We start from the raw sequence: 15,400 nt of genomic DNA on the forward strand, positions 1-15,400 counted from the left end.
TTTCGGTTGATAATTATATTAATAATTATTTCCAGGCCTTTGATTCATGTATGGAACATTCTCTCTTTGTTCCATTGTTTGTTCAATACTGAGACAATCTTTTGTCAAATGTGGTCCTTCACACTGCTCACAACTAATTCATATTGCGTGAATATCTTTAGTCATCTTCTCCATTCGTCTCTCGAAAGCATCTAGCTTTGCGAAAATGGAATCAAAGTCATGGCTAGAATCGGCTCTAGCCGCTTTAGATGATCTAACGATGTCTTTTCTTGATGCCACTCATGTGAGTGGGATGCTGTGTTATAATTAATTTTGTAAGCTTCAGTTGCGGTTTTCTTCATAATGGAACCACCAGCTGTTATGTCGATGTCTTTTCGTGTAGTAATGTCGCATTCTTGGTAGAATATTTGTACTATTTGATAAGTGTCTAAACCATGTTGAGGACATCCTCTCAACAACTTTCCGAATCTTGTCCATGCCTCATATAGAGTTTCATTTGGCTTCTGCGCGAACGTAATAATTTCTCCTTGAAGTCTCACGGCTTTAGATGCCAGAAAGAATCTTTTAAGAAATTTCTCAACTAAAACATCTCATGTATCAATCGCCCCTTCAGGTAACGATTCTAACCAATCTTTAGCTTCTCCCTTTAAAGTCCAGGGAAATAACATGAGATAGATCTGCTCATCCCCAACTTCTCTGATTTTGAATAGAGTACAGATCCTATTAAAGGTTCGAAAATGTTCATTTGGATCTTCTTTTAGTGTACCACTAAATTGGCATTGATTAGTTACCATGTGTAGGATTTGTCCTTTAATTTCGTAATCTGGCTCATTAATTTCTGGTTGAGTAATTGCATGACCTTAGCCCGTGCGTGTGGCTCTCATTCGATCTTCCATACTTAGAGGTTCCTGATTTTCCATGATTGAATTTATTGAATCTGAATCACTAGAGGATTCTGATTTAATGGTTTCTTCCTCGACAATCTCTGGTTGAATGATTTGCGGTTTAGGAGGAATGATTAGTGGTTCAGGATATCTGAATTGTCCTTGGATATCCTCCGGGTTCTCAATTGTGAGGTCGGGCTCAAAAAATGGATTATCGGAAATTTGAATTGGAGTACTTGGTCGACTAGATGATGATTCTAAAGAAAAATCAACGGCGACAATATTAGGTAAATGTCTTGATCGAGTTACAGGTGGTGAACGTATGAAAGGTGGTGAACGTTTTGCTTGGTGCATTCACTGAATATCCTATTAGTTATAAAAATAAAAATTATTAAAGTTATCAAATTATTAAAATTCTAAAGCGTCTAGATCTTAATCTAAAGAAAAAGCACTTAAGGGATTTTACGGCAAAACCTACAAATCTAGGAATATACAATAACTATGGCAAAATACTAAGTTTAAAATTAATTATGAACGATAAAAATACAAATTACGAATTAAATGATTAAAATATATAATTTATAAAAAAAGACAAAAATTGATAAAATTACTTATTTTATATAAAAATATTATTTTTATATTATTTTATAAAAGTATTAATTTTATATATTTAATAATAATATTAAAACTTAATATTACAAAGTATAAATTAAAACTAGAAATAAATATGTATTAATTGAAAACCCTAATTAGGTTTAATAATAATAATTATAAAATTTAACCCTAAATCTGTAATTAATGCAGTACCAGGTATGAGCGTGTCAGAGAGCTCCGCGAGTGCGGATGTTTTCTGCCTAAATAGCTCTGCGACTGCGGAGTTACGCAGGTACAAATGGTATGCAGGCTCAAATTCGCAGGTTCAACGTTTTTATTATTTTTTTTACTCTTTTTAATTTATAGAAAATATAATATAACTTAACTAAAACTAAAAAAAATTGCTTATTAGTTTTTATAACTCTTAATAAAAAATATGAACTTTTCAATTTAAACACTTAAAAATATAGATATATATTTTTCTTTTCTTTCTTTATATTTTTGTTTTTAATATTTAAAACTTATATATATATTTTTTTTAAATGGCTTAAAATTAATAAAAATTTTTTATAGCGTTTCGATTCGGCGTTTTCCCCAGCAGCGGTGCCAAAAATACTTGGCGTGTACGAGGTGTAGTATGAAATAGATTATATTTTACTACGAAATACTATTAAATACGATAAAATTTACACAAGTTATTTATTTATTTATAGAATGGATATACCTAAACCTTGCTACAACACTTATAGGCAATGTACCTAATCGTAGAGTAGTGTAGTTTTTAGTAAGTCCGGTTCGTTTCACAGGGAGCTGGCTAAGTTTAACGCTATATTTATTTTAAAAACTATATATGTATATATATATATATATATATATATATATATATATATATATATATATAGTACTTATTATTATTAAAAAGGGGGTTTTTACCGTTTAATGACCGGTTTGTCGATTTTAAGACTTAAATTACAATTAAAACCTAATGTAAAATATTAAATATAACTTAATTTAAAGCGTAAAGTAAATGACGATAAATAAAAATGAGATAAAATAAAAATAAGATAATTAAAAGTGCAATAATTTAAAGTGCGATAAATAAAATAACGATAAATAAAAGTGCGATGAGATATAAAATAAAGGAATTATGCTTATTTAAACTTCCGTAATCATGATGTTTGACGTGTTGATTTTAATTTATTATCATGGGTTAATTATCCTTTGTCCTCGATTATTTGATATGTCCATCTTGTTTTGTCCATAATAGTCCATCGGTCATAATTATAAAGTGCGAAAGTCTTCGTCAAATTACCCTTATATCCGAAGTCAAATATTCCAACTAATTGGGGATTCGAACTGTAACAAGGTCTTAATACTTTGTTTAATGAATACACCAGGTTATTGACTGCGTGTAATCCAAGGTTTTAATACTTTGTTAATAATTACACCATTACCCATGAATGTAATCCACCCCTGTTTTAATGAGTCCAGTGACTATTAATTCATCACCGTGTCCGGTTAAATGAATAATTATTCGTATTTATAAATATCCCGCCCACCGTACCCAGTCAAGCGTATGTGGTTATATATAAATACGTCAAATTATAAATCTCTATATTAAATCAACAAGATATCATTTAATTAATATAAAGCCCATTAATAGCCCATAGTCCAATTTCCACAAGTGTCGGTCTCTTGTCCAAACCCCAATTATGGTCCAAAGCCCAATAACCCAGTCTTAATATTTAGTTTAACATCACGATTACTTCGGCTTAAATAAACAAAATAATAACTTAGCTATGAGACATTAATTTTAAAAGGTTGAACATAACTTACAATGAGTATTAATTGCGTAGTGTTACACGGACATAATTTCGACTTACAAACCTTAAAACATTTGCTAAAATAACCTTATTATTATTATTAACTTAATATTAATATTAAAATTAAAATTATAAATATAAATATAGATTGAGAGATTGAAGTAGAAAAAGGTGTAATGAAATTGGCAGAATACGCGGCCTTTTATAGGCCCACTCTGAACTGTAGAGCTCTGTGACTGGAGTCATTTTGTTCCTCACGGCTCCACGATTGCGGAGCAATGTATTCCAGCTCACCATAGTGAATTAAACGTGGGCTGCTGATAAAAATAATATATAATAATATATATTATTAATTATATATTATCTTATATATAATTAATTATATATTATATTATATTCTTGTGCATAGTTGACTTGTAATTTCAGCTCCGTTGAGTCGCATGTTGATAGTTGGTTCATGTCTCGGTTCCAGATTTTCGAACGCATTTTCGTATAATTTAATATCTTGTACTTTGCTTTTTGCGGCTTGTACTCTTGTCATTTTTAGACGTTTCTTATCAATAATTTGAACCACTTGGATTGTACTTTGTACTTTTTAGATTTTTGGTCATTTGCATCTTCAAATCGTCGAATCTGTCTTTTGTCTTCACCTTTTATTATTTAAACGATAATTACTTAAATTAGAACAGTTGTAACTAAAAGCTTGTCTTCCTTGAAGGATAATGCTATGAAATATATGTTCTTTTTTAGCATTATCAATGATATTAAGGGAACTTTATAAATTTTATTACTTAAGATATATAAAAGTATTTTTTTATCATATATATATATATTAATAAATGACTTTTATTATTTACTTTAATAGAACCTGATAAATATATTTAAATATATAAAACGACTATTTAAGTTACATAATAAACATGTATAGATTTTGTAAATCATTTTGGGTCAAATTGACTTTTGTGACTTTTGCATGATAATCTCGAGCATTTGGATTGTGATACACTATGACCTGACCTAAATTGTTAGATAGATATTGATCAATATATGAATATATATACTTAATATAGGTTCGTGAATCCGAGGCCAACCTTGCATTTGTTCAATGTCGTCATATGTATTTTTACTACAAAATACAATATCGTGAGTTTCATTACTCCCTTTTTAAATGCTTTTGCAATATATATTTTTGGGACTGAGAATACATGCGCAGCTTTTATAAATATTTTACGAAATAGATACAAGTAATCGAAACTACATTCTATGGTTACATTATCGAATCGAATATGCCCCTTTTTAGCTTGATAGCCTAAGAATTGGTGTTTATTATAATTGCCACCAATAGACGCGAATCCTAAAGATAGATCTATGGACCTCGACAAGTCCCATTCGGGTTACGAATGCTTTAGTACTTCGATTATCATATCCGATGAGAGTTCCAGAATGATGGGGATATTCTATATGCATCATGTTAGTTCGGTTATCAAGCGTTCACCATAAGAATGATTTTTAATTCGCGGGTTACGCGTATTATTTTGTACTCGGGTTACGTGTACAATTAATTATGTGGAAATCTTGTGGTCTATTAAAATGATAAAAATGAACGATTATGATAAACTAATGAGCTCACCAACCTTTTGGTTGACACTTGAAAGCATGTTTCTTCTCAGGTATTAAAGAAAACTTCCGCTGTGCATTCGCTCATTTTAAAGATATTACTTGGAGTTATTCATGACATATTTCAAAAGACGTTGCATTCTAGTCGTTGAGTTTAATAAAGATTATTATTAAGTAAATGACAGGTTAGGTCATTTATAGTTGGATATTATGAAATGGTATGCATGTCTGTCAACTTTCATTCTAATGAAAGGTTGTCTTTTGAAAACGAATGCAATATTTGTAAAATGTATCATATCGAGGTCAAAAACCTCGCAATGTAACCATATGTTATTGTATTCGTCCTTATGGATTAGGAGGGGTCGCCTCATGTGGTATCACAGCAGTGGTCTTAGCGAACCAGGTCTTGCATTAGTGTGTCTAACTGATAGATATTAAGATGCATTAATTAGTCTGGACTTCGACCGTATCTGCATGTCAAAAGTTTTGCTTATCTTTTTTGTCGGAAATTACCTGCTTATCATTCTTAGTCTAGATACATCTTACTGCATTGATTGCATGAATAAGGTACAGACAAAAATTCATATCTTAGCGTATCTGCTAATTCATATCTTACCGTATCTGTTACTAAAAACTTTGCCTGACATATTCCGTAAATTCCTCCGTAATCTACGAAATCTTTTGTTCTATATATATAGATATTCTATGTAATTAGAATACCATTCGATAGCCGAAAATCCTTTCATACCGAAAAATCCTTTATTCAATTGTACGAAATGGAACTCGCCACTAGTTCAAGTTCCTCGAATTCTGATATGGAGTTTCACTCGAGCTCTGAAAGCAGTGTAATCGGAATGGATCAACCCATTAGCCATCATCTATTCTTGATGAATTGGGGATGGGTTCGTAGTTTACTAAATCATTGGAGATAAGAAGAAGGTGATCCCTTCCATCCACCACATTGCCCCCTTGGCGATGAACCTGAAGCACTTACCGGCGAACATATTAGAGACACCATTTTCTCTCTCATTTCTAGAGTATCTCAACACGATTATATACTATCTCAAATTCTAGATCTTATTCACCCGCTCGTTTGAACCACTGATCATCCCGGTGTAATAGAAGAAGTCAACGAGCTCCACGCTCGAATATTGGCTTTGGAGAATATGGTACAAAGGTTACAAGCACCATCAGCATCACCGGCATCAACAGTACCACCATCAACAACACCAACAGTACCATCACCACCACCAACAGCAACATCTGCATCCCACACCTTAACATCACAAACGGTACCTCGAGCATCAACGTCACACACACCATAGATACCAAGGAGTACCAACAATAGCAAACGATGAAATATTGATTCATAATTTCATAGGAGAAATATTCTACGGTGATTATGTAATCTCTAAAGTTTTAGAGATTATTTACTCCAATCATAACCGTAAACCAAGATGAATGGATGGATAGAGATGATACAAGGAAGAATAGAAACCCTGACAAGTATGGTGCACGAATTATAAGCTAGACTTGTTTACCAGCAGCATCAACAGTACCGTCAGCATCACTAACACCGTCAGTACCGCCAGCATCACCATTAGTATTACCAATACTAGCAACACCTGTAACATTACAACCTCCACCGGTTACATAACCACAAACGATATCAACACCACAATCACCTATGGATATATTGAAATAATGAATTATGAAATATTAACTCATTATTTCCAAAGAATTTATATATTATATAAATTTTGGAAACATAATATATCTTTTCGTACTAAGCTATTACGTATGAATTGAAAAAGGGGTAGATACTACTCGGTCAACTCATATTCATATGACTAATATGCTATAATGTACATCCTTCGTTAGCAACTTAACCATCATTAGCTACAATCTCTGTTTCAAAGAATTCTGTTTCATAATAAACTAAGTGTATTACTCAATTACGTATTTGATTTTACACCTTCGATATACTCGAAACTTTCTAGACAACATTATTTGTATTTTGCAAAGTTCGCAAGAATTCCACGAGCACCAACATCATTCACCGAAGAAATATCAATAAAAATGAATAATGAAGTATTGATTCATAATTTCATTTACGTTGAAGAAATAATCCGCGAAGATTACGTTATTTCTAAAGTTTTAGGAATAATTCATTTCTACTTTTAGCCAAAAATTTAATGAGTTTAATATTATATTAACTCATTAAGTCTGTGTTACATCTGAAGAAAATATACATATATATATTTTCATAAAGACTATAATAAAATTCATTGTACAAAAATATTACTTGTGGAATTTTTTTTAACGGGTAGGTAATACCCTAGAAATGTTTAAACTTCACATTAATATGTTACACTGTACATTCTTCGATTCTGATTCAGTAATCATTAACTATACTCACTACCTTCACAACGGTATACATTCTTTCATATAAATCAAAACAACTATACTCATTCAAATTCAAGTTTCATATTCTGATTTTAACATATCAGAATCCAAGTCGAGATACAACCAATATCATCACTCTTAGATCCCTACAGCTTTCAAAGCTATACCTTGACTTCAAAACTGTGCTAGAACATCATTTCTATTCATAGAACGCAGAAAAATATTTGTATCATTCAAAATTCTAGAACATCATATGTATATTAACGATTACAATCTGTGTTCAAACCCTTTGAAATTCCTGAAGACACTTTAAATAATGAACAATCGAGATGATGATCCAACCACATGTTACCCACAGTCATGCACCTGAAAAACTCTCAAAACCAAAGTCATAGTTTAACACGTATCCGTGTCAAACCCTTTGGCATTTATTAGCAAAAAATAACTTTTCAATCCCTTTTCAAAGTAGACAGTTTTGTCACAGCTCCAGCAATTCAACTTCGACTTCTCAATCGGACTAGCCTTATTATAACCTTGATATATACGTTGTCTTTTCACCATCGTTACCGAGAAACCTTTTATATTCCACCACATTGTCAGCAGATGTACCAGCAACTTCGTTACTTTTTGGCGTAAGCCTCTACAAAGGAGCATTATATGTACTCATTAAAATCCCATTATCCACTCATCTACATCTTGTAACGATAATTTCCATACCAATTACTAAGAATCAGCAATCAGTATTTCGAATCTCGCAGCAATTCTACACCAACAATTATATATACATATACCGTCTACCTCCAAGAGTTACATACTTCGAAAGTGAAGTTTCTGAAAAACACCCTAAACTGCGAAATAATTCTCAAAATTTTGAAAAATGTTGATGAAGTAGCAAAAACTGTAAACGACCTTAACAGCCAAAAGTTTGATGAAAAAGAATAGTGGGTTGGCAAAGCTCAGAAAAAGAGAAGGTTTGGAACTGAAAAACGGATTGAGCAAACCATGAAGGAGGCTGTGGACAAATCACAAAGACTAAACCAGCCTTTAAAAATCCAAATGATTCAGTATCTACTGAAGTTATTATCGAATACCTTGCTTCTGACTCTAAACCTTTACGGACAATTCTTCATCATCATCCACCAATGTTAGAAATTCTAAGATATCATCGTATCTTTCATTATAAATATACTTGATATTTCTGAAGATATCTTCATAACTATTGTTATCCGAAATCATTTACCTCTTCACGCTATCTGTGTTACATTATAAAAGAAACTATTTTAGTTTCAAAATTCTGAAACCTTCGAGTTTAAAATATAAATGTTTTTGAAGTAGTGTTGGGAACTAAAGCATGAGTTAGTATAATATAATGACACTTGATCAACGTGATTATATTACAATAAGTCATGCTGAGTCTCTAAATGAAACGTGATGATTCACAGATCAAAACATCATCAAGTGTCATGTTACACGACTCTTGTATTCTACTTAAACTCTAAACATATCAAGAAAATATTTTTCTTGATGATTCGACCTTTTTCGGATATTCTGGTAATTTGACAAACCAAATAGTGCTACTACCTTTCCTTTCTACTTTGAATATTATGATAATTTTAAACTCCATACCTACGAATTCTGGACCATTATTTGCGAAAATAAAATAAAAGCATGAAGCTCCGAAATAGAAAGGGGGTATAAATCGCAGCAAACAGAAAAGATCATTAACTGTAGATGTCAATAATTATAGAAAGACACAAGCAGGGACTTCGAAAAATAAGGAAAGATATAAAGCCCAACAACAATACATAAATTACAAACCGTGTATATCAATACGTATTGCAACGTAAAGACACGGGAGAATTAAAAATACTATAACCCCAAGGGTATAGTAAAAGTAAATAAAATCCTCCGATGGTAGATGAAAGAGAAGAATGACAGATATGAAAGTTAGGAGTATATCAAGGATCAGAACGGGATGGAGCATATTGACGAATGTTTTAAAGTAGGAATTGAGGAAGAAAGAATAGAAGGTGTTAATTGTAAGAAAACGAAGGGGGTGGATTTATAGTAAAATATTCGACAGAGTAATCAAAACAGATGATCGCATTTAAAGCGGATCCTAATTTCCTTGATTATCAAAGAGTCAAATCTTATTACGAAGATTTTCTCCAATCCCTTGAACTCTGAAAATCAATTCTATCTACGTCAAAAGATATGACGAATCTACACTTACTCATTTCACCCTTTTGTGATAACTTCACTCGTACGCTTCACTTAAGCAAATTGTTTTATCCATATTACTCGCTGATGATAAAACTCTAATTTTCAGCTCATATGCGTCATGAAAACATATTTATTGTCAGCCATGACCATCCTAATCAAATTTTGGGACGAAATTTCTTTAACGGGTAGGTACTGTGACAACCCGAAAATTTCTGAACAAATTTAAACTTGATCTTTATATATTTTCGACACGATAAGCAAAGTCTGTAATGTTGAAATCTCAAAAAAACTTTGAACTGTGTTCATGTAATCAGTTAACCTTTGACTATGCTCGACGATTCACGAACAATTATGTGTATAGATATGTATATAAATAAGATATAGTTATATTAATTGAAAACGTTAAACAAAGCATTAGACGTATAAACCTTTACCTGAACGTATTTGTTTCAATATATATTATCGATGGAATTAAAAGATAATATCAAGTGATTGGTTTATCAGATATATTAAGATATGATTACGGGTCTCTGTTGTGAGGTCCACTATGATTTAAGAAATCTGTCCTTTTTATCATTATTCGGAAAATGGTAAAGTGATTTACAAGTAAGAACAAAAGTGTCACTTAGCGAGAGTTAGACAAAAGTTAGTGGAAAATTGAATTTTATAATATTCAATTGATTTATTTTCAAACGTGAGGAAACATTTTTCGATTATTTAAAATGTTTTGTTTAAATAACATAATTTGAATATATTTGCTAATTATTAGAATTAGATATATAAATAACTCGCAACGTGTATTTAAAACATGTTTATGAATATTGAATATATATGATTTAAAAATGATAGTAACCCTAGTTTATTTGATTCAATTAGTATTTAGAAATATTAATTAGAACGTTTGAGAAGTTAAAATAAATGTTGTCACATAAATGAATTAAGTTTTAAAGTGTAAACGTTACGTGTTATAATAGTTTCTAAACGATTTTAAAATGAACTTTGAAATATGGTTAACTTGGAAAAACTAAATATTTTATATATTTGATTTACATATTATACGTACAAATTTATATTTCTAAATGAAAAAATATATATTTTTACAATGTGATAAAATATAATATTAATTAGACTATAAGACGTGTCGATTTAAAATAATACTTTTATACATATATTAGTAAATAACGAGACAATGATTTATAGAAGTAAATGACCATAACACTCAAATGTACAAGTTATATTTTGGGAGATATAGTTTATAGATATTTTAAGTCTAATTATTTATAAAGGTACTTGTCACGTAACGTGGAATGCTAATTTTCTAAGAGTACGAAATAGCGTTTGAGAAACCGGAACTGGAACGTAAGTTGAGCGTCAACGTACAAGTCATCGGAACTAATTTTACAAGTTAACTATGCACGTGAATATAATATAATATATAAATAATTATATAAATTAATTATATATATTAATATATATTAAAAAGGTGTCGGCAGCTTGATTAAGTGCAAAAGAGCTGGAAAGGAGCCTCATGCGATCGCATGGGCTCTCCATAAAACCCTGTAAGACCCTAATATTTATTGTACAGAGCTCTAAATAGAGTACATGAAGCGTGGGTGACGTTTTGCATTAAAACTGAGGTCAGAAGCTGAGCTGGGCAAAGTGCGCTCAGCGCACACCTATTGGTGTGCGTGGCGCACTGTCCACTGTAGCCGGTTTCTGCTTGTTTTAATTAGATATTTTGATGGGCTTCTTGGTAATTTCACTTGTGGGCGAGTTTAAGGCCAGTAGGTCAGTTTTGGGAGAGTCATAACTCCATTATCAACAACCTTATCCTTTCCACTTCAATTTTAGAGGGAGAGTGAGATTCTTGTGTGAGAAAGCTCAAGCCAAGGAAGGAGGAGCTAGTTTTGGGCCTTAGCTCGAGTTCTAAAGTTGTCCATCTCCTCTCTAGCTACATTTTGGTTGTAGTGGTATGTTCTAACTTGGATTTCCTTACTTTGATTTATGTATGGGTTAGGGTTTGGGTAAATGAAGAACATAAAACCTATATTTGGTGATTTTGGGTGTTCATGTGTAAGATAGAGTCATGAAGACTCAATGGTAACAAACCTAGGGTTTTAAAGTGTTAATTAATGTTTATGAGTCCTAATTGGTTAGATAATCACTAGCATACCTAGTAAATTAGTAAATGGGTGTTAGATGGGTTAGTGGATGACCCGAAATGGGTGTGTTGACTTTAAATTAGTCTAAGGGCTAATGATTGACCTAATTGGGAAATATGGGTATGAAATACCCTAATTGTATAATAGTTAGTGTTGTTGGACCTTAATCACTAGCTTTTAAGTGATTAATGATGGTCTTTACCCTTAAAGGCGGTTTTGGTGAAAATGGGGCATTTAATGCATTTAAGTCATTAAATGCACATGAGTAAATTGTTGGTACTTAGTCCAACTAGTTTGTGTGTTGATTGAAGTACTTATTATATTAGGTACTTTGCTTTGAAGCTTGCGGGGGTATAAAACCGTCACCAAATCGTTAAGGTGAGTGGAATGATTATATGCATATGTATGTAATGTATTTATTTGTATGTTATGGTATGAACCAAAGAGCCGGTAGTGCCATAGTATATGCGAGCGTGCTATGATGTGAACCAAAGAGCCGGTAGCGTCATAGTACGTGTGTTGTAGTGTGAACCAAAGAGCCGGTAGCACTATAGCATGATTTGTTAGGGTGTGAACCAAAGAGCCGGTAGCACTTTAGCGTTGTTAGAGTGTGAACCAAAGAGCCTGTAGCACTCTAGCGTGAGTATGACTCGAGTTGTGAACCAAAGAGCCGGTAGCATCAGGACAAATGCGTATGGTGTGAACCAAAGAGCCGGTAACACCATGACGCAAGAATGGTTAACCATGGTTGTGTATTGTTTTGTAGCATATTATATTATGTCGATTATATGTTTTTGATTACGCTAGTAGCAGTTTGTTGGAGATTATTAGGTTTGTACTTGAGATGGTATGCTAATTGTATTGCTAGCGTGTATGCAGTATATGTGTAAGTGATTGCAAGTAGGTATGGGTATAATTATTGCATTCACTAAGCTTTGCTTACCCTCTCGTTGTTTATCTTTTTATAGGCTCCGGCATTGACAAGGGTAAGGGCATTCGATTGGATTAGAGATCCCGCTTGTTGTTTAGGGGACGCTTTTGGGATGTGATAGCTTTTGGAGTTTGACCGAGACTTGGGTAGTTTAACCCCAAACACCATGCTCATAGTGTCGTTTGGAAATTAAACTAATGTGGTCGAAACTCATAATTTGTACGAGACTCATAAAACGGCCGATATGGGCCCCGTTTTGTAAAACTCATTTTATTATTGAATCGTGTGAGTTTTAACCATTATAACATATTGTGAAAAGCGTTTCATCTAAATATGTCGGGAAGTGGGAGATCTTTATTTGAAAATAGACAAAGCCGGACAGAACTGAAAATGCCCTGTGCGCGCCGCGCACCCTGAGGTGGTGCGCGTGGCGCACTATTCTGTAATAAAAAAACAATTTGTTTCGCGTAATCGGCTGGTTATTGGTTTGAGTTGTTACAAACCCTCATGCGATCACATGAGGGGTTAGGTGTGGTTACATGTTTAAAAGCTTGACGTTTTCCAGTTTCTGAATCATTTTATCCATTTATCTCTCGCAGATCTCTCTATATATATAAATAATCATTATTTTTATTATTAATATTATTATTAAGATTAATATTATTATTATTAATCGTATTATTATTAGTAGTAGTATTATTATTATTATACATAAAATACTACGACGAGGTGATGTTCGAGGGATTTCAAAACGGGTTTTTTGAGCGGGATAGAGCTAAGGAAATTATGGGTTATAGCTATGGTGGTTATGGGTATTATTCAGGGGTATTGCTCGTGAGGTCAAACTAGTGTTTATCATCTCTGTTGCGTCTACGTACTTTCCTGCAATATTGAATCACAATATTGATACGTGAGCACTCATAACTTAACTTTTATATATTAATAGTGTATCCCTGACTAGTGCTCGAGTAGATAGGATTATGCATACTTGTATGTTAAATTTCGTCGTTAGATAGTTTTGATGAATCATGAATTTGATATATACATGCTACTGAGATAAGGTATATGATATGCATGTCGTTGGAAAGCTGGCGAAAAATTAATAACTTTTCATTTAGAAAACAATGGTTTCGATGAACGGATTAGAAGTTATGGCCAACTGAATTTTAATATTATTATTAAAATAGTTATTTTTAATATCGTCGTTGTTATCGTCGTTATTATTATTATCATTGTTATTATTACTTATTATTATTATTATCTAAAAATTATTATTATTATTATCAATATCATTATCGTTATAAGTATTATTATTAAAAATTGTCATTTTTAGTAGTATTACTACCGTTATTATCATTAAGATTATTATTAACATTATCATTATTATTATTACTATTATCATTATTATTATTATTATTATCATTAAAATAGTTATTAGTATTATCATAAATATTATTATAATATTTATTAATATTAGCATTATCTAATTATTATGACTACTAATATTATCATTATTATGAATGCGATATAAAAGAGGACTAAAAGCTATTAAACAACCCGATTAGGAAATAATGAATATAAGTATCATGATGAAATTTAAATATTGTAAGTTATCGATTTAGATAAAAATATCGTTTTCATTATTTTTATCATTATTAAAAGTATTATTAATATTAAAAATATCATTTTCATTAAAATTATTATTTTTAATAGAAATATCATTTTTATTATAAAATATCATTATTATTATCATTTTAGTATTATTATTATTAAAAATTACCATTTTGAATAGAATTATTACTTTTATAAAATATTATTATTATTACAGTTAATATTAAAAAGTATCGTTATGTTTAGAATTATCATCATCATTAGTAAATATAAATATCGTTATTATTAGTAGAATAATAATAATTATTATTATTACAAAATAATAAAACTTTAATTATTATTATCAATATTATTTTATCAAATAAATATGTAATACAAATATATTTTTACCACGCGTAATATAATTACATTAATAATACATACCACTATATTTTTATGATATTAAGGGAACTTTATAAATTTTATTACTTAAGATATATAAAAGTATTTTTTTATCATATATATATTTTAATAAATGACTTTTATTATTTACTATAATAAAACCTGATAAATATATTTAAATATATAAAACGACTATTTAAGTTACATAATAAACATGTATAGATTTTGTAAATCATTTTGGGTCAAATTGACTTTTGTTGACTTTTGCATGATAATCTCGAGCATTAGGATTGTGATACACAATGACCTGACCTAAATTGTTAGACGGATATTGACCAATATATGAATATATATATATATACTTAATATAGGTTCATGAATCTGAGGCCAACCTTGCATTTGTTCAATGTCGTCATATGTATTTTTACTACAAAATACAGTATCGTGAGTTTCATTACTCCCTTTTTAAATGCTTTTGCAATATATATTTTTGGGACTGAGAATACATGCGCTGCTTTTATAAATGTTTTACGAAATAGACACAAGTAATCGAAACTACATTCTATGGTTGGATTATCGAATCAAATATGCCCCTTTTTAGCTTGGTAGCCAAAGAATTGGTGTTTACTATAATTGCCACCAATTGACGTGAATCCTAAAGATAGATCTATGGACCTCAAGAAGTCCCATTCGGGTTATGAATGCTTTAGTACTTCGATTATCATATCCGATGAGAGTTCCGGAATGATGGGGATATTCTATATGCAT

General features: G+C 31.1%; 1 non-coding gene across 1 annotated transcript; it reads left to right on the top strand.

Moving 5' to 3' along the window:
• Positions 1-429: 429 nt before the first annotated feature.
• Positions 430-536, top strand: LOC139850750 (small nucleolar RNA R71). The gene has a single exon (XR_011760131.1). It is a non-coding gene; the product is annotated as a small nucleolar RNA R71 (small nucleolar RNA).
• The last annotated feature ends 14,864 nt before the right edge of the window (positions 537-15,400 follow it).

The sequence above is a fragment of the Rutidosis leptorrhynchoides genome, chromosome 5, assembly GCF_046630445.1.
Source record: "Rutidosis leptorrhynchoides isolate AG116_Rl617_1_P2 chromosome 5, CSIRO_AGI_Rlap_v1, whole genome shotgun sequence".
In the NCBI taxonomy this organism is placed as follows: domain Eukaryota; kingdom Viridiplantae; phylum Streptophyta; class Magnoliopsida; order Asterales; family Asteraceae; genus Rutidosis; species Rutidosis leptorrhynchoides.